General features: G+C 42.4%; 1 protein-coding gene across 1 annotated transcript in view; it reads left to right on the top strand.

The window, feature by feature from the left end:
- The window catches only part of LOC117527125 (zeta-sarcoglycan), a 1,464,030-nt gene that overhangs the window by 206,336 nt on the left and 1,231,852 nt on the right, over positions 1-25,842 (top strand). The gene's annotated exons all lie outside the window — the stretch shown is intronic.

The raw sequence follows: 25,842 nt of genomic DNA, 5'->3' as shown, positions 1-25,842 counted from the left end.
AGTTAATTGTACTGGGGTCAATACAGATTAAGTGTCTAGGCCAAAGACACAAACAGGGCTACCTGATCTTCCATCAAGACATAGAACTAAAGGAAAACAACAAGATTGACACAATCATATATTAAACTTTTAACACAGTAGCTACTAGCTGAAGGGCCTCTTCAGCTGATGTCAGCAGTTCCATGAACCATTTTTATGGAAGCTATTGTTACCAGGTATTGAGGTAATGTAGTCATACTGTATTGTAGAAGGTTAACTTATTACCATTCCTACAGTATGCTCATGCATCTGGAGCACAAACTGGCAAATTTGTGATTTCATGGCTTCCCAAAGTACCCAGAATGGAGAGCGAAATGGACTGCAGCCATCAATACAGAAAAATGGATGCATGAGCTGTATGCATGGATATGTGGTGAAGATTGCAGTTGAGGTACATTATGTTGCTTTTCCATTGCCAAGTATGGTCGTGATAATAACATGGGGGGGGGGGGGGGGGGTCTCAGTAGGTTGATGTAGGCTTGAACTTACTAAACTTTCTCTTATTTCCAGTTCTTTCAATGTTGTGAATCTACTTGTTTCTAAGTATTGCATTCTTAAGTAAAACATAGAACTTCATATTTATGCCTGAGATGGTTATTGAAGGGACACAACAAGTAATCCCCCAAATTTTGAGCCTTTTGTTTACTTTCTGAGCATGTGTGCATGTCTCGAGCATGTGCGCATTTCTCACAATCCCCTGCATGACCAAAATCCAATATGGCAGGTGTGCAATTCCCCTATTGGATCAGGACTTGGGCTGCTAATATGTCGACGTGAGTTTGATTCTATGTCCTTGGACAATATACTTCATTTGCATTGTCCCAGCCAACCCAGGTGTAAAATGTTACCCATCTTGCATGGGTAAGTAAACGGCATTGGACTGGCATCCTGTCCAGTGGGAGTCACAAACTCTTATCTGCGACAGAAACCCTGCATAAAAACCAATGGGCCTTGGGCCTATATAGCATAGTGGCACCAATAGTTCTTCAAAATTTTAAGGTAGCTAGGACTTGTTAAAGGGATGCTATCTGACGTGTGAGCAATCATGGGAGAAAGGAGTCTGAAGGAGAGATGACTAGAAACCTAATGATCACTGAGCATCACATATACTGTGTTGAGACAAGTTTCTAAAAGGAAGAGCATCGCTCAAACACCTTACAGAGTTAATTCAAAATCTTCAGAAGGATGACCTGGCAAGAAATGTCAACAGTTTCTGAAAAGGGCACCTAAGGACACCAGACTGTGAGAAACAAGAATATTTGTGGAAATCCATACTGCGCTGCTTGGTTTCATTTCTAAGAGTCATGTGTGGATTAAACCAGGAGAACACAAACACTGAGGATTTTCAACGTACTTTGAAAAACTTCAGACAATCCATAAACTAGCAGGTCAGAGACAGCCATGTTTGTTTTTTTTCACGTCAAATTTTTTGTTTTGTCATTATTAATGTATGACAAATGGATACTGTTATTGCAGAGGCTATCATTAAGTTAGAATGGTCATCTTCTTCTTGAAACATTCATGGTGGTTGTAACACCTGTTACTGGACAGGACTGTCTAACAGAAGACTGCCAAAATAAGTATTACAAGTAGTGTCAAAATATACTACAAAAAAGTAAAAGTACTCATTATGAAGAATGCCCCATTTGAAAATAATATATTATTGGGTTACATTTCTGATGATTGCACTTACTGTATCTTCAGAGTGTTATAGCATCGTTCACTTCAGTGACTCTGTGCAATGGAAATAGTATTCTAATGAATATCACTCTTGGTATAATTTCTGTTTTTTTGAGGAGAAAGCAGACAGAATTTAACTGCTCGAGGGCACCAGAATGCATCTTGACTCATATAGAATTTTAGAATTTCCTGGAGGAGGTCCTCCAGATACCGGACTGGTGACTTCGGGCCTCTTGCCCTCACAGAAAGGTTGCTGCTCTTGCCGGTACTTCCAACTCATCATAAAAATGTTCAGATTTTTTTTTCCTTACGTCAATTTCCTTACTGTTTTCAACTCTTGCCTGTACTGAATCACCAGGATGCTTGGTTAAAGTTACATTTGTACCAGAAGACTCAACGTGTTAAAGAAAATGATTTATTACATAAGTTAAGAGTTATAAGAGTTATAAATTTGGTTTGAGCTCAGTCCCTGGTTACGGTGGGGAGATGAGCCAAGATAATCTTGAGTCCTGCCAATGGAGGAGGATCCCCAAAGCAGACAAGGACCAACTGGTGGCAGCGGAGGGAGCATCTGGGAAGGAATTGATAAAACACTGAGAGATTAGTGAGACATCAAAGCTTTTAAAGGACGTGCCTGCATCTGATTGGTTTGAGGTGATTGATAACGGTGGCATGTGTTCAGGCTTGTGTCCATGGCTGTATGTGGTGCACACTAGAAATAGATCGAGTGGATATACGCTGATATGCTGTAAAGCCTGCAGCCTTCTGTGTCCTCACTATTACACAATTTATTTGCCTCTTACCATTTGTGAAATCCTGCTAATTTTAAAGGTGCAGCTATCTCTAAAGTAAGATAAAAGCAAGACAAACTGCCAACCAACAACCCAATGTGGCTGTCAGCAATAAGCCTGTCTGCTGTTGAAAGTAGAAAGTATTCACTTTTTTTATGTTACAGCCTTATTCCAAAATGTAAAAAAAATATTTTTTCCTCAAAATTCTACACACAATACCCTGTAATGACAATGGAAAGAAGTTTTTTTTTAAATTTTACAATAATAATAATAATAATAAAAAAACCTAAGAAAGCCCATGTACATAAGTATTCACACCCTTTGCTATGAGGCTCAAAATTGAGCTCAGGTGTATCCTCTTTCCACTGATCATCCTTGAGATGTTTCTACACCTTAACACTCTGGGGTCCGAGGGCATTTTTTGGAAAGTTCACTCATCTGGCATAAATGTTTTATTATTGCTGTTAACAGCTCTCCCTGCATCCCACAATCAAGATTTATGTGTCTTTTTTCAGGACAACCTGTGCTTTGAGAATATATATGTTTTTGTTGTGGTTTATAAGTGTAATAAAGGTTTACAATCAAAAATAGGCAAGGAAAAATAAAGCGAAAAATAATTTCCCACACACATTTATTCAAAACACAGAGCAAACTATGATAAACAACTGTTTTGACACTTTATAGAGGTAATTTGAGGTCTTGTGTGAAAGACTATACAACAAATAGGTTCAAACAATAAACACAAATGCATGTTTTGAACAATATATACAAAATGGTCTATGCGTTTTGTTGTCCATTGATATGGTAAACAGTGCTTTACGCAGAGAAAGCAACAGAGTTATCCAGTAACATTCACATGCAAACTAGCGGAGCAGTCCTGATAGTTACACACTCTTTGTTTGAGCACGTGAGATTGTCATCAGAGGCTCTCCGTTTGCTTTCACTTTTGCTGTGTGTAATGGCGCAGGGCGCACTGGAATAGTATGTACTCATTGGAGCACCCAGGGGGCTATTCAAACGGGCCAACTAGTAACATACCACTCCTGAAAACAAGCTTTGGCTTTTCACGTGAGGTCAGTCTGCCCTATGATTGGATTTTGGAAAACCATGTGACGGTGAACCAATTCCGATTGGATACTCACATTGCGCACATCATCACGCAGCTTCTATGAGGAGTACAAAGATGGCCAATGGCTGGCTCGAAAGTCTGCAGAGTTAAGCTTTCAGCAAAAAATAAGTTTCTATCTCATATCATTAAAAAGTTATTTATAATTTAGTAAAGCTTGGTCTTAGCCGTCGTATACGACTGCGTTGGACCCATAAGGTTAACTGGACTCCATCTGGGGAATAACGCTGTAACAAAATATGGGAAAAGGAAGCGCTGCGAATACTTTCCAAATGCACTGTTGTTATGAACTGTGATTTGAAAGAAAACTCAACTTCAATTTCCAACTCAGTCACAATGAACTAAACTCTTCCAAGTATAATCATTTTTAATGCGTGTTTCTATTTACTAGCTTGTGGTAACAAAGAAACTTCACACTTCTACAGATGCTGCACAGCTCAATGGACAAGGGGGGATGGTTTTTATTTGAGGTGTTTTCCCATTTTCTCATGCAGATGATGAATTTGGCAGACGCCACTTTGGCAGGTGTGAGCATCTCTGTGCCGGAGCTCCATCTGTGTGTTGACACACATCGTTCGCCGTGCCGCCGACTGAAGCAGAACACGGAGAAAATTTTAATCAAGGCTCTCTGTGAGCCTGTAGGACTGAATGTGAGTGTTCATGCATGTGGGGGCAGGTGTACCAGAAAGTGCTTGGGGTATTGTGAGGAAACTCTTCTCCCACCATTGATAAAGAACCAAATGCTCCTGTGTGTTCCCAGAGAAGAATAAACAATTATTGAAAAATATTAAGTGTGTGCACGTTGTGGTAGTTGGCAAAACCAAGAGTAATATAACAAGAATTTAGATTTACAAGCTCACTGTATTCTTCTTATCTTTCTGCAATAATAAGTTCTGGTATTTTTAGTGGAGGAAAGCCCCACCCCACTGTCTTATTTTATTTTAAGGGTAGACTACTTCTGATTTACTAGTTATGTTGTGTGGGCCGCTGAAGAGGAGGTACTGCTGGCCCACCACCACCAGAGGGCACCCTGCCTGGAGTGCGGGCTCCAGGCACCAGAGGGCGCTGCCGCCTCACAGGAGCAGCCGGGGAGACAGCTGACACTCATCACCTATGACAGCTGTCACCACTCATCTGATCAGCATCGGTATATCAGCAAGACGTCATCTCCACCTCTTTGCCGAGATATCGTTCTACCTGGAAGGTAACGTACCTCAGCTGACTGTTTGACAGTATTCTTTGTGACTTTGTGCATTGTATTGTGGACTACTTTTCCAATGAGAGGTGGAGGTAGCTTTCCTGCCGTACAGATTCCTGGGTGCAAACGCGCCCTCATTTAATTGCTTTTTGTTCCTCGCCAGCAGTACCAGGTCCGACACGCGGAGGCAGTGGCCACCTGGGAGTTCGGGACTTGGCGGCTCCAGTATTCCCGGGGTCTGGTGGCGGAGGAAATCGTGTGGTTCCGGTTCTGCTTTGAACAGGCGTCTCCTATCTTCGAGCCTGCCCACACGACACCTTTGTGAATTGACTCTTGTCTATTGTTGTAATCTGTTGTATTTGTTGTGCACATTCACAACAGTAAAGTGTTGTTATTTGACCTACTCCATTGTCCGTTCATTTGCGCCCCCTGTTGTGGGTCCGTGTACCTACACTTTCCCAACAAGTTATCAAGTTTGAGCTTGTATGAAATCTCCTTCACAACCCCCCCCCCCCCCCCCCCCCCAAACACATGCACGTGCATGTATACACTTGTGCAGTTAGCACACTTTTTTCTACAATGGAAGATTTCTGGTTCAAGGCTCCCCTTGCCCATGCTCCATGTCACATGGAGTTGACATGGAGCATGGGCAGATCCCTCTCAGAAATCCTCTGGCATATGAATGAAAACAAAAAGAAGCCAAAGAGACTTAATAAAAGGGGGATTTCCACTTGAACCGAATGAATTGTCACCATTTCTAAGTTGAACTGGGGCCTGTACTACGAAGCGGGGTTAACTTACTCAGATATAACCCAGGGTCAACCTCTTAAACCGGGGTTGACAAAACCTGGTTCCCTCAAGTGGTGGTAAGCGGTACTACGACGCTGAATATGATGTTGATTTGTTGAACCTGTGTTAACCTAAGTGGAGTATGTGCGCGTTCACATAAAAGGGGCGTTTTGCAGCACACGTCACCATTTTTCAATGATGGCACGGTCACCTTACTTTACCGGAGAAGAATGCACGATTATTATGCGGAGCTGCGAGGAATTTAAATTAACGTTAAGGGGGAAATCGAACACATCGTCTGCCAATAAAGCAAGACAGGCTTGTTGGCAACGTATTGCTGATCGGGTAAATGCTTAATTGTTCTCCAAATCTGTTACAGATGATTAACCCGTGGAATGTCTGATATGTGTAGAAAAATGCCCCTCTTCCATTAATTACGCCCAGATGCAACACGATTCAGAAGTGGCCATAGGCCTACTAATAAATGTTAGGTTAATTTAATGTTTCCTAAATAGGCTACCTTGACTGTATGATTGCTATTCCTAATCCTGTCAATATGTCAGATGCAATAGCAGTGCCAAACGCACCTGGCAGCAGGTGAAGATGAAATATAAAAACATCCTTCATCCTTCAAAACGGTAGGTTTATATTCATAGCTTGATAAACCCCACTTCACCTAATTAATGGACATGCATTAGACCTATTTTGATATTAGTAATTACCCGCGATTGCATAAAACCCTTCTTTGATTTGCATTGCGGATAAATGGCCAGGGAAAACGACAAATGCATCCAACAGTTTAGATAGAGCAAGTACTACCTTGCGAATCATACGACATACAGTATTCTTGCTCAGTTCAGCATCACCGATGGAATACATATATTGTCCACTGGCAGAATATCTAAGCGCAAGGCACATTATCTGCTTGATCGTCAGGGCATTGTTACACTGTAAAAAATGACTTGTTTTCACAGGAAAACGCTGGCAGCTGTGATTACCAGGGACTTCCTGTAAAACATACAGCAGCACAGTAGATAACATTACAGACATAATATGTATGTGGATTTACAGTGAATGAACCACGGCTGACTCACATTAAAGGAACTGTTACATCTACAAACAAGAGCTCTTTTTTTTTTGTACATTTAACCACTGTATTTTTTACAGTGGTGACCACAGCTGCCATCATCTTCCAGTAAAAACAACAGTCTTTTTTTACAGTGTACGATGAGTGATGTTACAGACTTCTGGCCTGATCAGCTGTCAAAGATAACGAATTCCCTCGGCTGAGAATCTATATCTTTCATAGAGAATATCGTCCGGGTATGTCAGTGGATTCCGGCGGTCTTTAAAAACCCTCGCCCTGCGGAGACAGCCCCCACAATTTGTGCCCCAATATCAAACGGATCATCCAGGTAGGCCGACATTGTCTTTGGAGTGATGCAGGTGGATGGACGGTACTTATAAAGGGAGCGGTTAAGCGAAAACCTCACGCTAATCCTGGAACATAACCTGTTCGGAGCAGGTTTGGTGCAAAGCGTAAGTTGCCGTGGCAGCATGCCTCGATCGAAACCTATCCTATCCTTTTGTAGTACGGGTTAACTGGGAAGTTACTCCATACGTCATCAACTTACTCCAGAAGTTACCCTGATAAGCCAGTAACCCCGCTTCGTAGTACAGGCCAGTGATTCTCAACCGGGGTGCCGCGGCACCCTAGGGTGCCGTGATCGATCGTCGGGGGTGCCGTGGGTATTTTTCATATTCGCGATTATTTTTCATATTCGCGATTACCGTGAATTATTTATTTTATCCATAAAGCATAAAACGACTCAGAATCTGATGTCAAACGTGCTGCAGCCTCGCTCTCGTCTTAAGGTGGGACAATAACAAGGAGGCTGATGGCCGATTAAAACAGTGCCATCTCCTTCAAAAGCCGTCTAAAATGCGGAGCTGTTGGTGTGTGTGTCTGTGCCTGTGTGCGCGCGCGCGGAGTTAACAGGCTGCAGACTGCGAGGGAGGGGGTGGGTGAGGGAGATTCCTGAATGCAGGTGCGACACGTTCAGTGCGCAGCGAGCGCGGAGCAGAGAGAGGATTTTAACCCGAGTGAACGTTAACAAAACGGAAACGTGAAGCTGCCTTTACTTCTCTCTGAACTTTCTCTAAAGGTGTGATTCTGCCGTTATGACGCGCACATGTTCACACCATGTGCGCGTCGTATGTTGAATTTATGAGATCATGAGATGAAATAAACAGTCAAATATCTTTAAAAACATATTTAAAAAATGAGAATATATGAATGAACTGAGCCACAAAAAAAAAACAATGTTCAGACGCAGAGATCACAAAAAGCAGCTGAGAACTCTGAACTTTAACAGCTGTTATTTTCCAAAGGTACGAGTATTTATTTGTTCAATCTTGAGCTTAATGCAGTGTTTAAGCACAAAACGTGACTGATGAGGAGAAACAATTTCAGAAATGCAACAGAAACAACCACAATTCAGAAAAAGTTGGGACTGTATGTAAAATGAAGATAAAAATAAAAATGTTGCACCATTCCCAGTTTCTCTACTCACAGAAGCCAAACGTTCTTCCAGAGTTGTGTAATTATACTACAATAGTAGAATATAAAGAAGGGGGAAAAAAGAAAAAAAAAATAGACAATATATTCGTCAATCGCAATTATTTGTCTGACAATTAATCGTCTCCAGAAATTCCTAATCGTGACAGCCCTACTTGAGATCAGAGCGCAAAATGCTTGGGGATTTTCGAAATGCGGTGTTTTCTGTATCGATTTTCTATTGCGATAATTGGTTTGGCACAAAACCAGAGGTAATAGCATTATAATATTATTTTGGTTGGTGGTGTGCCGCAGGATTTTGTAAATATAAAAAGGGTGCCGCGGCTCAAAAAAGGTTGAAAATCACTGCTACAGGCCCCTGGTCTCGGGGCCTTTGGTCCAAAAGTGTCCCACTCATCATATAATAATGACATCACTAATATATTGCTGCAAAGCATTTACTACAGCTTAACCGTGTCGCTGGATGTCACCACAACCTCATCTCGACCTGAAGAAGATGCCAGCAAGGACAAACACAAATTGTCACAATGTCAACAAGGAATGTGTATTACGCCGCGATGACATGCCCCCGACTGATGGGAGAGGTGTTACTGCGACATGTCTTCCATCTGCATGGGCTCACTTTTGATGTCATATAGGACTGAGGTTGGTGTTGCAGACTGAACGGTCCCCCCTAAAAATCGGTCCGCCCTGCCTTCATTGTACATGCGTCATTTCGGCGCATCGGCAGTATTTCACCAATTATCACCTTGTTTCTGCTTCAAACTGCCTCCAGTCATCATCTGTCTCAGCGACAGATGTCTGAAGCTTTTGTACAACAATCATTTCCACGTAAATTCAGCATTATTTCATCATAAAAGATGGAAGAAGCGATTAGAGCACCACAGCTACATGAGCTGCAAGCTGATGCGTTTCAAAGTGTCACAGAGTTTCACCACGTTTCTGCTTAAAACTGCCTTTAGAATGATTTAAGAGGTTTTACCTTGTCATTTGATGGTTAGTAATCCCATTAATCCATTTGATCGCTCTGTATTAGACAAACTGCTCATCTTTGAAATGATGCATGCGCTGTGGAGGCAGGGCGGGTCAATTTTTAAGGGGGACCGTTTGGTCTGCGACACCAGCAATTCATCTCAGAGTTATGGAGGGATTTCTGCAGACTGGCTGGGGCCACCATTAACATGTCCTTGGGGTACCAACTCCAGTCCATTGGTCAAACTGAGTAGTACCACCAGCAGTTGGGGAATACTATTGGATTCTTCCCATAACTTGCTCCCCTTCTCCAGTAATGAAATGTCACCATCCCACTGGATGGTGAGGGAATGATGCCATGTGGTAGGGCTCAAATCTGTTGCAGCCACCTCCTGTGGCAAAGGGCTCATGCGACCTTGTTACAGTCTTTGGTGTTGTACCACCAGTTGGCCAACAAGTGTTACACGACTGTCCCGCACTATGCTGTGGGGCTACAGTCCCATGGACCTGCACTAGATGTGTATGTTTGCCTTTGGTCTAACTCCTTAACAAGTGATGTTTCAATCTGTATTCCAGTATGTGCTTTGAAGGCATACACAATATGCCCTTGAATCTCTTCACATTTCCTGAGATGTTGTGCTTTATTTTTTGCTGTACTCAAATAATTAAATTGAAAACATAAATGGAATACTTCAAAGAAAATGTTTTTGGAGAAGTGGAAAGAGCCATGTAACATGCGTCAGTCATGCAAACGTGATCTCCAGTGTTCACCTGTAACACTAAAAGCCTTCAGGTCTAGTAGTCTTGTAGAGGTCACCTAATTCTGTACAATCATTCTTCCTTTTCTGCTTCAGCATGTGATTTTCCACTACAGAAATTGCAATGTATTTTATTTATTTTTTTATTATAGTTATTTACTGGTGTTGTGTGTATCAAGGTCAACGATTGGTAGACTTTATGTTTCTCCAAGATTTGGTCTGTTTGATTTTCTCTCCACTTAGTGTAAAGTGCTCCCCCCCCCCCCCCCCCCCCACACACACACACACACTAATATCAGATATTAGACCGAGGCAAGTTGCCTGTTGCTGATGGAGGTGACACCTTGTCAAGTCTCCACTGTGATGTGGTTTGGAACTATATGTTTGAACAGTAATGGGAATCCTCCCGCAGGCCCCTGTTTGGGCACTAACCAATTAGATTTATTTATGCAGCATCTGTTATGTGTCGACGCGGGTTGAGGAGCGGACCTGCGTCTGACGGAACCCAGCGCCAAAACAACCAGAAAGCGGTTCCAATAACAAAACAATTTATTTCCCCCCTTCTGTGCAATACAAAGTGTACAAACGTAAAATGCGTCTGTCTGGCGGAGTGAAGGACGGCGCGCTCTCCAGCGCCCAAAAGGATCGAAGCCCGGTGCTTCTGGACCCACGTTCACCGCCAAACACCCCCCAGGTGGACATGACAAACTGACTCTGTGAAGGATAGAAAAGGTGAGGTAAGTCAGCAGCTACAACTAACATCCTTCAAAGGCACACACTATCAGCAACACATTCAGGTCTGAATTTAAGCTTTATATAAATGAGCAGCTTCTCACAACAGGTGGAGGATCATCAGTCCGCACGCCACGGCAGTGAGAAGCGAGCTGCAAAATTCTCATCAATATTCACATATACTGCGTAACAAAATACCAAGTTACTGTTAACAATTATTCAGACAATCAAATCACCTCTGATGTGTGCTGACAGCATGTGTCCCTCACCCGTCCTCCTTCACAGGCATGATGTGTCAAACCCAGGCGCGGTCCTCAGCGTCTCACAAACGAACATCACAAGGTCGAGTTCCCAGCAATTCTGCTTGAATCACACATGGCTTAAATGCAGAACGCCATCTCATTATCTGCTTCAGCTGAAAGTCTTTAAGGTTGCACGTGAGCACCATCCACAGGTGCTGCACATCACGTTGATGAGGGTGCAGGACTCTTCTGCCAGCACCTTCTCCACAGACATTAAATCAGTTTGCATACCTCCTGGAGAGCAAAGAAAAGAAAAGAACACCCAAAAGTCCAGCCAAACCCCCCAACACACAACAGCATCAAATCATTTCACTGGTTAGCTGCCTGGTTGGTTGTCATCCTGGACCAGGGGCATCTTCAAGATTTCGTGGCTGAGGCGATGCACCGCAACTGTGTATGCTCTCAGATCTGTCCTGCACCATATCATAAGGTGTCAAAGTACTGCCCACAGCTGTAGACCATCCCCATCGCCATGTGCAAGCGCACTGGCATCAGTGGAAAGTAACAACTTCCTCCTGCCTATATTTTTTTGTGCAAGGAAGAAACGTCAAACAGTCCAGACTCAGTGGGGTGGCCATCTGCTGTGGCTATCCTATAAAGATGGATCAGAAGGCACAAAGACTGAAAATTACTAATTACAGGAAAGTTGGAACCGCGGAAACCAAATGCAACTTATTTGCACAATGGTGGAATACAATATACACAGCTACAGAACAACCAAATGTAGATCACAGTGCATAAAGTCGAGATATATGTTGATGTAAGCGCACTGCAACTACATCAGTATGTTTAGAGAACACATTATCTTCGGTGTGGATTTAAAGGACTCGGTGGATTTGACTCTTATCTCATTGGAACATAGTCAGATCAAGTATTTTGGGAATGTACAGCACAAAAGGCACATAAGATCATGCAAGATCTACCAGATGAGATGGCATTAGACCTTTTAAAATATTTCATGCAGAAAACAGAACCTATATATTTGACCACATCAAAAGAAAGCCAATTAATTAAGGCTAAAATTGGGGCAATGTGCTAAAATGTTTTGTTCTTGTATATAACTGTTGTGGCAGCATTCTCAGCAACCTGAAGACATCAAATCATAGGCTGAGGCAAAAAACAAACCAAAAAACAACTATTTTTCTTTTTGGGATTGGTCAGTTTTTTTTGGAGGGGGTTGAAAACCAGACATTCCCCGGCAAACTAACATTTCAGAAAAACTCCTGCTGACTACAAAGCTAACCGTAAAGTTACATGGACATAAAAATCAATAGAATATAAAGCTACCTGAGAAGCTAACTGGATCTAGACTCATCAAATATTCCCTTTTAAACCAATGTGACAATGCTTTAATTTAATAAATTCTCAAATTAATTATCAAACAAGTTAATATCATTATTTCAAGGCAGATTACATTTTCAAGAATTTTGAAAGAACTCTTCACCTCTTGGTTTTGGGGAATGCTTGTTGTGCCCTGTTCACAACTACTACCAGACTGTACAGTATATATATAGAATATATACTGAACAAACCCTGCATGACGTCACCCGGAAGAGCCCATATGAAGCTCATAACTGGGCGTCGCCATGTAGGCAGCCGTAATAGTGCTAATTCCGTCTATGAGCGTGCGCCACTCAGCGTGTAACAAAAGAAGCCTGAACATCTCCTGCCTCTGAGTCTGAACCAGCTAAGCTCACAAGCTAACTTAGGTTCTGGTGTTTATTAAAGCATATTTTTGGGCTCCATACAGTGTTTCTCATAATGTTTTGCTTTGGTGTGGGCATTAAAAATTATGAGCCACTTATTTTCTCAGCAATCATGCATTACCAGGACCTAACAGATCAAGCTACCAACAGCTGCTAATGCTGTTAGCATATAATATTAAACAAGAGGATAATTTCACCTGGCACAAACACTGCACCAGGGATGTCTTTGATAATATTATGTTAAGACATTTCACCACACAACAAACCATATTATTCAGGTTAATTGTAATAGAATGCACAAACTGACACCCACAGCTCTCCACAATAGTTTGTGGCCACACTGAACTAAAGAGGCTATGAGACTCCAAACTTGGCTCAGCAGCTGTTACTCAAAGAGACCACACCCCTAATTATGCATACTTTTTATCGCTTAAAACATTCTTTTACGAGGTCTATTAGAAAAGTATCGACCTTATTATTTTTTTAAAAACAGGAAAAATCCAGGAATCCAGGAAAAACCCCTCCGTTGGAAGCCTTAAGGACAAGTTGGAACATGCCCTGCTGTTAAACAATTTCTCAGATACTCACTCAACTGAAAGCCACCAAAAGCTGCCTGGATTTTACAAATGGTTATCAACACGGAGGTGTTTTTCCTGGGGCGGGCGCCGCGCCGGCTGCGAGCCGACGCACCAATCCGTCCGCACATCTTTCATTAAAAAAATCTCCTTTAACAGTGGAATGTCCGGATAAACTGCTGATTCCGACCTCTTCTGAAACTTCTCTGTTCTCTCACGATGTCCTGGGTCAACAGAGGCTTAAATTTGGAGGTTTTCAGCTTGAAACAGGATGACGACGTCGCCTCAGAGCGCTGTGCGATGTCCCGCTCCGTGCGAAGTCCTTAAAGCGATAGTAACATTCCAAAATCTCTCATCAGCCGTTAAACTTTTCACCAAAAACCAGCTGAATTTCTCAAATGGTGTCCACTCGGATGTGCCTCACAGTTTTTGAAAAAATTTTGATGAATTACAGCGCCAGTCTCTCAGCAACTTCTCAGACAAAGGAATTCCGACGAGGGGGCTGGACCACTCCTCCCACAAGGCGTGCTCACAGGCGAATGACGTCACCGACAGGCGTGGAAAAACTCACGCATGCGCACGAAGGTTCAAGCTTGGCTGACGTAAAAACATATGAATCAAATCCATATAGTTTTTAAAAAAAATAAAATGGTCGGTTTCTTTTCTAATAGACCTCGAATATCCTTTATGCATGAAACTTCCAAGGATTCCAAATTCCAAGAAAGTGGAATTTGAAATCACACTAATTATGGATAAAGTCATCTGTGATGAATATTTAACTTTAAAGAATTATCAAGTCTAAATTGGTGCTGTTTCCTATTTGTATATTTTACAAATCATTTAGGATTCTTCTGCCAGATTTCATTACTTCTTTCTTGCAGTATTTGACTTTTTATCGTATTACAATACTAATTTAAAAAAAAGATTAGTTACAAGCTTCATCAATCAATCAATCAATTTTATTTATATAGTGCCAAATCACAACAAACAGTTGCCCCAAGGCGCATTATATTGTAAGGCAAGGCCATACAATAATTACGTAAAAACCCCAATGGTCAAAACGACCCCCTGTGAGCAAGCACTTGGTGACAGTGGGAAGGAAAAACTCCCTTTTAACAGGAAGAAACCTCCAGCAGAACCAGGCTCAGGGAGGGGCAGTCTTCTGCTGGGACTGGTTGGGGCTGAGGGAGAGAACCAGGAAAAAGACATGCTGTGGAGGGGAGCAGAGATCAATCACTAATGATTAAATGCAGAGTGGTGCATACAGAGCAAAAAGAGAAAGAAACACTCAGTGCATCATGGGAACCCCCCAGCAGTCTAAGTCTATAGCAGCATAACTAAGGGATGGTTCAGGGTCACCTGATCCAGCCCTAACTATAAGCTTTAGCAAAAAGGAAAGTTTTAAGCCTAATCTTAAAAGTAGAGAGGGTGTCTGTCTCCCTGATCTGAATTGGGAGCTGGTTCCACAGGAGAGGAGCCTGAAAGCTGAAGGCTCTGCCTCCCATTCTACTCTTACAAACCCTAGGAACTACAAGTAAGCCTGCAGTCTGAGAGCGAAGCGCTCTATTGGGGTGATATGGTACTATGAGATCCCTAAGATAAGATGGGTCCTGATTATTCAAAACCTTATAAGTAAGAAGAAGAATTTTAAATTCTATTCTAAAATTAACAGGAAGCCAATGAAGAGAGGCCAATATGGGTGAGATATGCTCTCTCCTTCTAGTCCCCGTTAGTACTCTAGCTGCAGCATTTTGAATTAACTGAAGGCTTTTCAGGGAACTTTTAGGACAACCTTATAATAATGAATTACAATAGTCCAGCCTAGAGGAAATAAATGCATGAATTAGTTTTTCAGCATCACTCTGAGACAAGACCTTTCTAATTTTAGAGATATTGCGTAAATGCAAAAAAGCAGTCCTACATATTTGTTTAATATGCGCTTTGAATGACATATCCTGATCAAAAATGACTCCAAGATTTCTCACAGTATTACTAGAGATCAGGGAAATGCCATCCAGAGTAACGATCTGGTTAGACACCATGCTTGTTGTGTGTGGGCCGCTGAAGAGGAGGTACTGCTGGCCCATCACCACCAGAGGGCGCCCTGCCTGGAGTGCGGGCTCCAGGCACCAGAGGGCGCCGCCACCTGATGAGAGCAGCCAGGATGACAGCTGTCACCCATTACTGGACACAGCTGACTTCACTCAGTACGGAGGTATATCAGCAGGACAGCGTCTCCACCTCAGTGCCGAGATATCACCTTGAGTTTAAGGTAATCACCTCTGCAACAGATACTGTATCTTTGTGACGATACATTATAAACTTTTCAGGACAGCGGAAGGCCAAGTGTTCGGATAAGTACTCACCTTTCCTGCTTCAGTGTGACAAGAGGTGGAGGCGGCTTTGCCCCTCTCATCTACTGGGTGCGGTCGCATCCCAACCTGTGTGTTTGTGTTCTTTCCCGCCAGCAGTACCGGATCCGACGAGCGGAGGCAGTGGCCACCTGGGAATTCGGGACTTGGCGGTTCCAGTACTTCTGGGTTTCGGTGGCAGAGGAGATCTGGGTGGTTCCGGTTCAACTAGGACGGACGTCTCCTACCTTCGGGCCTGCCCACAAGACACCAGCAGATTTCGGCTTACAAATTGCTAATTGTTGTATCAGTTGTGCTATTTTCACAACAGTAAAACTTGTCCTTACTTTTCTCCATTGTCCGTTCATTGCGCCCCCTGTTGTGGGTCCGTGTACCTACACTTTCACAACAATGCTTCTAAGATTTGTGGGGCCAAGTACAATAACTTCAGTTTTATCTGAGTTTAAAAGCAGGAAATTAGAGGTCATCCATGTCTTTATGTCTGTAAGACAATCCTGCAGTTTAGCTAATTGGTGTGTGTCCTCTGGCTTCATGGATAGATAAAGCTGGGTATCATCTGCGTAACAATGAAAATTTAAGCAATGCCGTCTAATAATACTGCCTAAGGGAAGCATGTATAAAGTGAATAAAATTGGTCCTAGCACAGAACCTTGTGGAACTCCATAATTAACTTTAGTCTGTGAAGAAGATTCCCCATTTACATGAACAAATTGTAATCTATTAGATAAATATGATTCAAAAGTATCCGACCTTATTATTTTTTTCAAAAACCATATGGATTTGAATCACGTGTGATTGCGTCAGACAAGCTTGAACCCTCGTGCGCATGCATGAGTTTTTCCACGCCTGTCGGTTGCGTCATTCACCTGTGAGCAGGCTTTGAGTGAGGAGTGGTCCACCCCCTCGGCGGGTTTTCATTGTCAGGAAATGGCGGAATGATTTGGGCTTTTTTTTCCATCAGAATTTTTTCAGAAACTGTTAGAGACTGGCAGCTGGAAACCATTCAAAAAATTTATCTGGCTTTCGGTGAAAATTTTACGGGCTTTATAGAGAATAAGGACTGTTACTACAGCTTTAAGGATGGCTTTAAGGACGCTCAGCACACCGTGCTCCATGCCACCATCGAGAGCCACAAACCACCGGATCATTTCTAAACGGATGGCTCTGTGAATCCGAGACCGTCGTCTGCACTTTCTCTGGTTATCACAAGAGCTGGACATCAGCCATTTTCTGGCAGATTTCACTTTTAACAAGAGATTTTGTCATGGAAAGCCGAGTGGAGGCTTTGTGCGTCACGACCGATTTGCTGATGGAGCGAGACAAAGGAACACCTCCGTTTTGGTCTCACAGGACGGCTTTGAGATGGTGTTCAGACAGCTGTCGGTGGTTTTTCCATCGAGTGATTATCCGAGAAATTGTGGATGTGCCTGGACATGCCAGAACATGTCCTGTGAGGCTTCATCACGGCGTTGCTTTGCGCCATGTAGCACCGCTGCGACGCGCAGAATTCCTCCGCACGTCTGTCTCAATGTGCTGAAAAAGTGCTGATGTCCACATCTTTTCACAATTTCTGCGCTAGTCAGACGACATCCCGGATAAAACACAGAGTCCAGTTTGGAAATGAACAGCACATTCCACTGTTACAGGAGTTTTTGTCATGGAAAGAGGAGCGCCGAGGGGGCTTTAAGGATGCTCGTGCATCCTTAAAGCTGTCCTTAAAGCTGTAGTAACAGTCCTTATTCTCTGTGAAGCCTGGAAAATTTTCACCGAAATGTTGTGAAAGTGTAGTGACACGGACCCACAACAGGGGGCGCAAATGAACGGTCAATAGATGAGCCAAAAGGTAACAATTTAATGTTGTGAAACGTGCACAACGAACATACAATCTCAGAATATAATTACAGTCAAATTACAAAGGTGACGTGTGGGCAGGCTTGAGGATAGAAGACGTCTGTCCTGAGAAGAGCCGGAACCACACAATTTCCGCCCCCACAGAACCTGGTGAATACTGGAGCCGCCAAGTCCCGAATTCCCAGGTGATCACCGTCCCCGACTGTCAGATCTGGTACTGCTGGCGAAGAACAAAGACAGTCAAGTGTGGGTGTGTGTACACCCAGTAACAACAGCGGTGGGAATGCCACCTCCACCTCTCACTCAATATGTTGCAGCGGTCTCAGATGAAAAGGAGCGCCGTCTTGCACAGCCTCCGCAAAAACGACCGGTTCTCCTGCAAACACTCACAATAACAGATTTATAAATCTCACAAAAAGGCTGAGAGTATTACCTCCAATGAAGTATGATATCTCGGCGATGAGGTGGAGATGACGTCTGGTCTTTATGGAGTGCGATGATGAAGAATGTGTGACAGCTGTCAGGAATTAATGAGTGACAGCTGTCACTCCCGGCTGTGTCCGTGGCGGCTGCGCCCTCTCGTGCCTGAAGCCCTCACTTCAGGCAGGGCGCCCTTTGGTGGTGGGCCAGCAGTACATTCTCTTCTGGCGGCCCACACAACACGAAAGGCAGATAAATTTTTCGGATTGTTTTCAGCTGCCAGTCTCTAACAGTTTATGAAAAAATTCTGATGGAAAAAAAGCCCAAATCATTCCGCCATTTCCTGACAATGAAAATCCGTCGAGGGGGTGGACCACTCCTCACTCAAAGCCTGCTCACAGGCGAATGATGCAACCAACAGGCGTGGAAAAACTCACGCATGCGCACGAGGGTTCAAGCTTGTCTGACGCAAGCACACGTGATTCAAATCCATATGGTTTTTGAAAAAAATAATAAGGTTGGATACTTTTCTAATAGACCTCGTATCATGATTTACAAAGCATCATTACACCCATATTTCTTACATGCAGAGGTTTTGATTGAGATTGTGTCAGGTGTCCAAGGATGAATGGTAATATTAGCTAGTTTGTAATGTTTGCCTTATGTTGCAGTTTAACAAATATCAGCTAACTAATATTAGGTAAGCCCCGCCCCATATAAGGGGTCCTTATATGGGGCGGGGCTTTTATTGTCAGTAAGACAGTATCAAGCTTCTATTTTGAATATTTGACTAAAAGTAGCATAAACTTTATAATATGCACCTAAAAGCAGTAGAATTTAACGTGCATTAAATGTCACTTGACTTGTCTTTTTTATTTCTATGCACTGGGGCATATATTAGCATAATTTATACCCCAAACATATGCACACACATGCAATTACTGACAAAATACAATTACTTTTCCGTTTATGCTGCCAAGAGGAATCGTTTGCAAGCTGTGCTATTACTCTCACCACTTTTGTACAATTAACATTTTCAGAAATGGCTCTCTTCCACGCTTCGGTTAATCTCATCCAACTGTGCAGGCGGGAAGTCGCTATTCCCATGTACATCATGGTTGATGGAATTCTCCTGTCACCTAAAACTAAGCCAAATTTTCTTTTCTTTCTTTCTTTCTTTAATTCCACTTGGTGAGGAAGCAGATTTAATAAATTCCTCTGGGTTGTGCTATCAACTCTAGTCAATTTCAACTCAGAACCCATAGAATGGAGCACACTTTTGGAGTACGGATGCTTTCTCATTTCCTTCACTCCTCTTGTTAACTCATCCTCAGTTAATGCTAACCCATGCCCCCTCCTCCCTGCACACCGCCAACCCCTTATGTTTTAATCATGCTCCTGTGTGGACCGCTGAGGATTTAGATCGAGTACATCTTACGGTTGCGCGCATATTGCTTATTAATGGTGATCATGATAATCCATTTTTATGCAAGACTGGAATTCAGCATCGGAGGATGCAAGGCCTGTTTTCGTAGCATTAGAATAAATGGATAGATTTTGCTCCTCAGTACTTTTCCTTTTGTCTTATTTCCTAAGTCTACATCATGCTTTCATTGTCAATTTCAAATTATTTTCATTTATATAGCGCCAAATCATAACAAAGGTACCTCAAGGCGCTTCACACAAGTAAGGTCTAGCTATCAGGTTTGACTGGCAAGGCAGGCTGGACACAAATGCAAGACACAGGTACACAGCTCAGTGGAGTTAAGACGTTTACTGGAATCGTTTGCTGGGGTCGGGACACAGAAAGGCAGTCCAGGAAGAGCAACAGTACAAAAAACATCAGGCTTAGGCATGGTTGAGGTACACAGGCAACAAGAGCAAGGCAAAAACACACAAACTGAGCTGGAAGGAAGGCACAAGACACATCAATCTGGCGAGAGACAAGAGCAAGGGCTTATAAAGCACCCAGGTGATGAGCTACAAATCAAGAACAAGTGTGAGGAAACTTCCAGAACCAGGTTGTGGCCAGACAGAGGGAAACGCCTACCACCAAGAATCAAGAGAGAGAGACAAGAAAGAGCAGGACAGAGAAAACCCAAGCAGAAAGACAGAGCAAGAGAACAGACCGCTAACAAAACCAAACCAAAATAAGAATAAAACAAAACATATACCTGAACAAGTAACCTTACCTACCCTGATGACTTTCTTCTGATGACTTCCAGAAGCTTATGATTTGCTTGAGGAAACAGTCCAACATATACATGAACCTACTTATTCTGTTTCATATATTTCCTGAACTCCTTCTTAAAAGACATGTTTTGTTTGTTGGTTTGATTCTGAGCACAATTACTCACAAATGAGGACGGATTTTCATGGGGCATGGACCAACTGCAAAGTCAGAGAGGGGACATATAGCATTGCACTCTTTCTGTAGGTGCATCAGCTGCACTTTCTTTTGCACATAAGAACAAAATGGAACTGATTTTCACCTAAACTGAACCACACATACCAAATTATGTATATAACATTGACCACCCACTTTACTGAGCCAAGTTTTGATGGTTGTAACTTACAAGACAATATTACCCGTAGGCATTAACACAGCAAGGACAACAGAAATCTGACATTTGACCAAATTACGTTGACCTCCACCCAAATAATTGACTTCTGCTGTGTAATTGTGTAATTCACCCACATTTGTGCCACATTTGGTCCAAATCAGGTTGGAAACAAAATTCCTGCACATTTGCCGAAATTAATTTCTTCAAGGGTAATTTCAGAAAATCAGGGTGAAGTTTCATTGATACACCAAATTTGGTAGAAATCAGCAAAAGGACTCAGGATGAGGGGGTCAACAAACACACGGGCAGACATGACCTTGGCCTTAAAGATTGACCTCGCTTGGATAATTCCAAAACCCAACTGCATGTATGCCCAAATCTTACCAGAAAAAATTCAATTTTACCTTTGACTTCAGTATCCTTGGCCTTTTCCAAAACATACTCTTTAAGGGTAATTCAGCGGGTTGACTGGAATCCACACATTAGGATTGCTGGAAGTTGACTAAGATTCCGCCTTCCTGCCTTCTTTCCTTGCAGCTTTTGTTTCTGCCAATTATCTTTGCCAGGTCAAACCTCAAAACGTATCCTTCCCTTTCCTCACTCGTTGTTGCCTTCCTTCCCTTCCTAAAAACATCAATTTCAAGATTAATTTCATAATTCCTCATGTAACATGAGACTGGGAAAGCGAGGACAGTGTGACACATGGGTTTTGCAGAGAGCATTGTGGGTAAGTGTGCTCCAGTTCAACTATGGTTAGCAGAGCTTCAAGTACCTCGTATCATTAAGATCAACAACCTCACCAAATTTCTGGCAGAACACAAATCCACCGGAGCATGTGACGGGCGGCTCACGCTCGAGTCCGTCAGTTAAACTTACTTCAAGCTACATGTCTGGTGGTCGCTGGAGTTGAAAATGTTTGTGTCCATCGTGTCTGTTAGTTGATTGGTCTCTTTCTGGCTGGCATCCCTCTATCGCTGTAGTAACTCATTTTCTCACCTTTGCACCACTTTTACACTCATTTCTTCCCAATATCATCAGCAGCCCTTTTCTCCTTTCGCCTTGTTTTACCTCATTACTCTAGCTTCCATCTACCCTCTTTTTTCCTCTCCTCCCTCCTCCTGTGTTCCTTACCAGAAGTCCTCGCCAGTGATCCAAGCCCGCCTTTTTTTTTTCACCGGAATAAATCTTCCTCATCACGCGGCCCCTTTTCAATTGGCATTTTTTTCAAACCACTGCAATCCTTTTAGCCAACAGCCTCAAGAATTAATAAAACACAGTCATAAAGTTTCCCCTTTCTACATCCTCTTACTCCCCCCACCACCCCTCCAAAGTCACATAATGGACGACTGGCTGGAGGGAGTTGCTGCCAGCTATGATGATATGGCGCTGCCTTTATGTGCTTAGTTTCATTATAGCCTACAACATGGCAATCCTTCAAATATGTAAATATGTAGTTCTGTAAGGGCTTGGAGTCCCTATGGTACCAGTGCCAGCACGATAGCACAGTGGATTAGTGGTTAGCACTGTTGCATAAAAGCAAGAAGGTCATGGGTTCGATTCCCACCTGTGGTCTTTCTGTATGGAGTTTGCATGTTCTCCTCGTGTTTGCATGGGTTTCCTCTGGGTGCTCCAGTTTGCTCCCACATTTAAAGACATGCAGGTTAGGTGACTTGGAAACTTCATAATTGTCCAGGTGTCTCTGGCAAAAGAGGTTTCGATCTCAATGGGACTAACCTGGTTAAATAAAGGTTAAATTAAATTATACCCAGATTCTGTAACGTGACACCAATCCAATTAGGTAATAACCCCCTTGTGTCTGATGACTTGCGGAACTTAATGCTGGATTTTACGGTAAAATGGCTATTTGAAACCGTAATCCATTATTAACGTCCACAAATCATCACACACAAGGGGGTTATTCCCATTTTAACCCAGTTCCAATATTTGCACAGTTTATTTTTCTGTAAGTAATTCGGTCGGCGAATTGTTGTGGAAGGGTGTGGTCGGCTCGTCAAAGCTTACCGTTGCAACAGCATCTTCATGCCAAACTGGAAATTCTGTGAGCAGACCCACAGATTTCTCCATCTCATCAGCTGCATTGAGTTAAATCCATCAATCAATCCGGTTAAATCCATTAAATCCAAGCCGTTTGGCTTCATCCTCGCTGCACTAGTTTCTGTCACCCTCAGGTGACAGCGCAATTATTTATATGTGCACGGCAGCACACGCGGACTAATACATTAAATATGAAATGGTTTTAATATTTTGCCACCGTTTATGCAATATTTTATGGGCTGAAATCTCATGTGGTTAACCAATCAGGTTTGTGGAAAAAATGTAATTGATTACAATGCAAGTTACTGTACTTCCCGAGCCAAGGTCAGTACCAACTTACAGCTGGGTGGACTGGGACGATGTCGATGAAGTGTCTTGTCAAAGGACACAGGTGGCGTGTCTGGGACTTGAACTCAGGTCTACATACTGGTAGCCCATCTCCTTATCCCACTTAGCTACCTACTCTACAAACTGATACATAAAGATGAAAGTTAATAAGAAGAGGCAAATATAGCACATGTTTATGGCTTGTCATACGCAATCAATAATGATGGGATGCTAAATGAAGCTTCATGTCTCCTGCAGGAGTGTAATGATGATAGAAACACAGGTATACGAATGCAGTCTGCTGAATCCTAACCCGTGCTGGTATGACTGCAGTGCTAGACAGAAGACAAATCTCTTTTCTTTGAACCAAGGTGCAGGTGAAAGATCACATGAAATTCAGCATATAAACTCAGTGTCACAGAAATTGCATGCCTGTAAATGTTCTGTGCTTGAGATAGAAGCCATTCAAAATCTAAGCCTATAATCCTACAAAAGTCATAATAAAATCATATGACTGCATTTGCTTATAATTTGTTGCTTGCATAGGTAAAGATGTGAGAAATTTGTCCCTTTGATGAGTACAGTATGTAAGGGGTTAATGGAACCAGTTACCAATATGATGTCTCCCACATCCTTGCCTTTTCTTTTCCACCGGGAACTAAAAAAAAAAAAGCTTTTTGCGACTGTTTCGGTGATTGCAGCCGAAAACAAAACCGTACACCATTTAGTTGTGTAAAGTTATGGTGTGTATATATTAAATGGAGGTCCCCGTAAGGGGTCAAATCCTACAATATCAGGGAGGGTTCAAACGAGACTACGGTCTCCTATTGAAAAATGCTCCAATTGTAATATATACCACATTATTTGTCTGACCATAATTATTGAAAAAGTTCTAATTTGTACTACAGCATCTGATGCAGATGGAAAAGCACTACATAAATGCAGTCCATTTACTACCTATGGCTGCAAGTTGTTCTTCCTCTTCTGTTTTCAGTTGGTCCCATTTGGGGTCGTAACAGTAGATCATTGGTTGCCATCTCACTGTGTCCTCCGTATCTTCCTTTGACACATCAACAACCTGACTTTCAACATCAACAATTGGCTTTCATTCCCCTTCTCTCCAGAACATACAGTATCTCCACCTCTCAAGCTTGTCTCCACTGCTCTCTATTCTCACTACACTGCACAATGTCATCTGCAAACATCATAGTCCATGGAGACTCCTGTCTGAGCTCCTCTGTCAACCTGTCCATCCTTAATGTAATCCCACTTCTACCTTAAATGCATCTGTCATTCCTGTTGCGCATCTCGCTGCTGTCATATTGTCTTTGTACATATCCTGTACAACACTCATACTTCTCTGCCACTCTAGATCTCCTAATACAATAAATGGACTGCATTTATATAGCGCTTTTCCATCTGCATCAGATGCTCAAAGCGCTTTACAATAATGCCTCACATTCACCCTGATGTGAGGGTGCTGCCATACAAGGTACTCACTACATACCGGGAGCAACTAGGGGACTCATCATATCATCTAGCCTTCTGTCTATAATTTTCTTCATTCATCAGATCCTCAAAGTATTGCCTCCACCTTTTCAACACTCTCTCCTCACTTATCAGCGCATTTATATCTGCATTCTATGTCACCCTATCCTGCTGCACATTCTTTCCAGCTCAGACCCTCTGTTTGGCCATCGAAAGTTCTTTTCTCCTTCCTTTGTTTGTCCAACTTCATGTGCAGCTTGCTGCATGCACTTTCCTTGGGATTTGCCAAATCTCTTTTAATTTTATGCCACATCTCCTTGTACTGCTGTTGACTTTCATCATCTCTTTGTCCTCTGAATTCTATTACTAATCTGATTGCTTTTTTCTCCAGAAAGTACAGGTAAAAATAGTTATGCATATTTGCTTTGGCAAAATTTGCTCTTGATGCCCTTCCTAATGGAACTCTACTCATTTATCCAGGCTTGGGGTCAGCTTTTCAAATGCACTGGCTGTACACTCACATTTGCCTGAGTTGGCAAGTTATGGATTTATTGGTAAAAATAGCGAGACATGGTGTCAAAGGCTAATTTTGGTTTGCAATGGGTCAAAATTTATTGTAGCTCCAGTTTTGGCAGAAGTGACAGACAAATGTTAGTTAAGCAAATAGGAATTACATGAACTATTTTGAATGATTCAACTTCAAATTAATGGGAAAACAAGACAAATACCCATTGGATTCTATAAGATATGCCATATATGACTTGACAAGTAAGCAATAACTGATGGTGCAAATTATTTCTTTTCTTTTTCTTTTTCTTTTTTTTGTTTTGCACTAATATACACCACTGAAGGCAGCAAGCTAACAGAAATTATCTAGTCAACCCTACTCAGTTCTTTTTACTTCATGTTTAAACAGTTTATTAAAGGAGTTTCCACATTAAGATAACATTATATATATTTAGCATATTCAACACAATCCAATAGATTTATGGTTCATTTCATGCGTGGACACAAAGCACATAAGTATTCTGTATTAGCAAAGCGTACACTACGGTCAGCTTTTCACCTCATTAGCAGACAAGAAGCGATTGACACTTTCTTCTCTCTGATGACATTTTTTTGTTTTGTTTGTGCTTCTGTGCTGTTGATTCAAAGCCATGAAGCAATTATCCAGAGACTGAACAGTATTCTCAAAAAGCATTCTGTGTACCATTACTGCATGAGTCATAAAAGAGTGCAAACCACTGATGCATTGAACAAATATGCAAACTGCATCCACAGCTTTCATGTCGTGTTCCGTGTGGTCGGTAATCAAGAGTGAATGTCGTGTGTGTGTTGGGCACGGTGTAGCAGGTGGTATCAAATGACACATGATAGAAGCTTCAGGAGTAGGAGACAAGGATGGCAGCTCTGAATTTGAGGTAGAAGAGATGGAGTGACCTTTTCAAATTGCTGCGACTTTGCTACGGCCGCATGCTCATTTGTCATAGTTTGCTGACTCTACTTTGAAATGACACGG

Source organism: Thalassophryne amazonica, chromosome 15 (genome assembly GCF_902500255.1).
Source record: "Thalassophryne amazonica chromosome 15, fThaAma1.1, whole genome shotgun sequence".
Classification (NCBI taxonomy): Eukaryota; Metazoa; Chordata; class Actinopteri; order Batrachoidiformes; family Batrachoididae; genus Thalassophryne; species Thalassophryne amazonica.
This window is presented reverse-complemented; position numbering and strand designations above follow the sequence as displayed.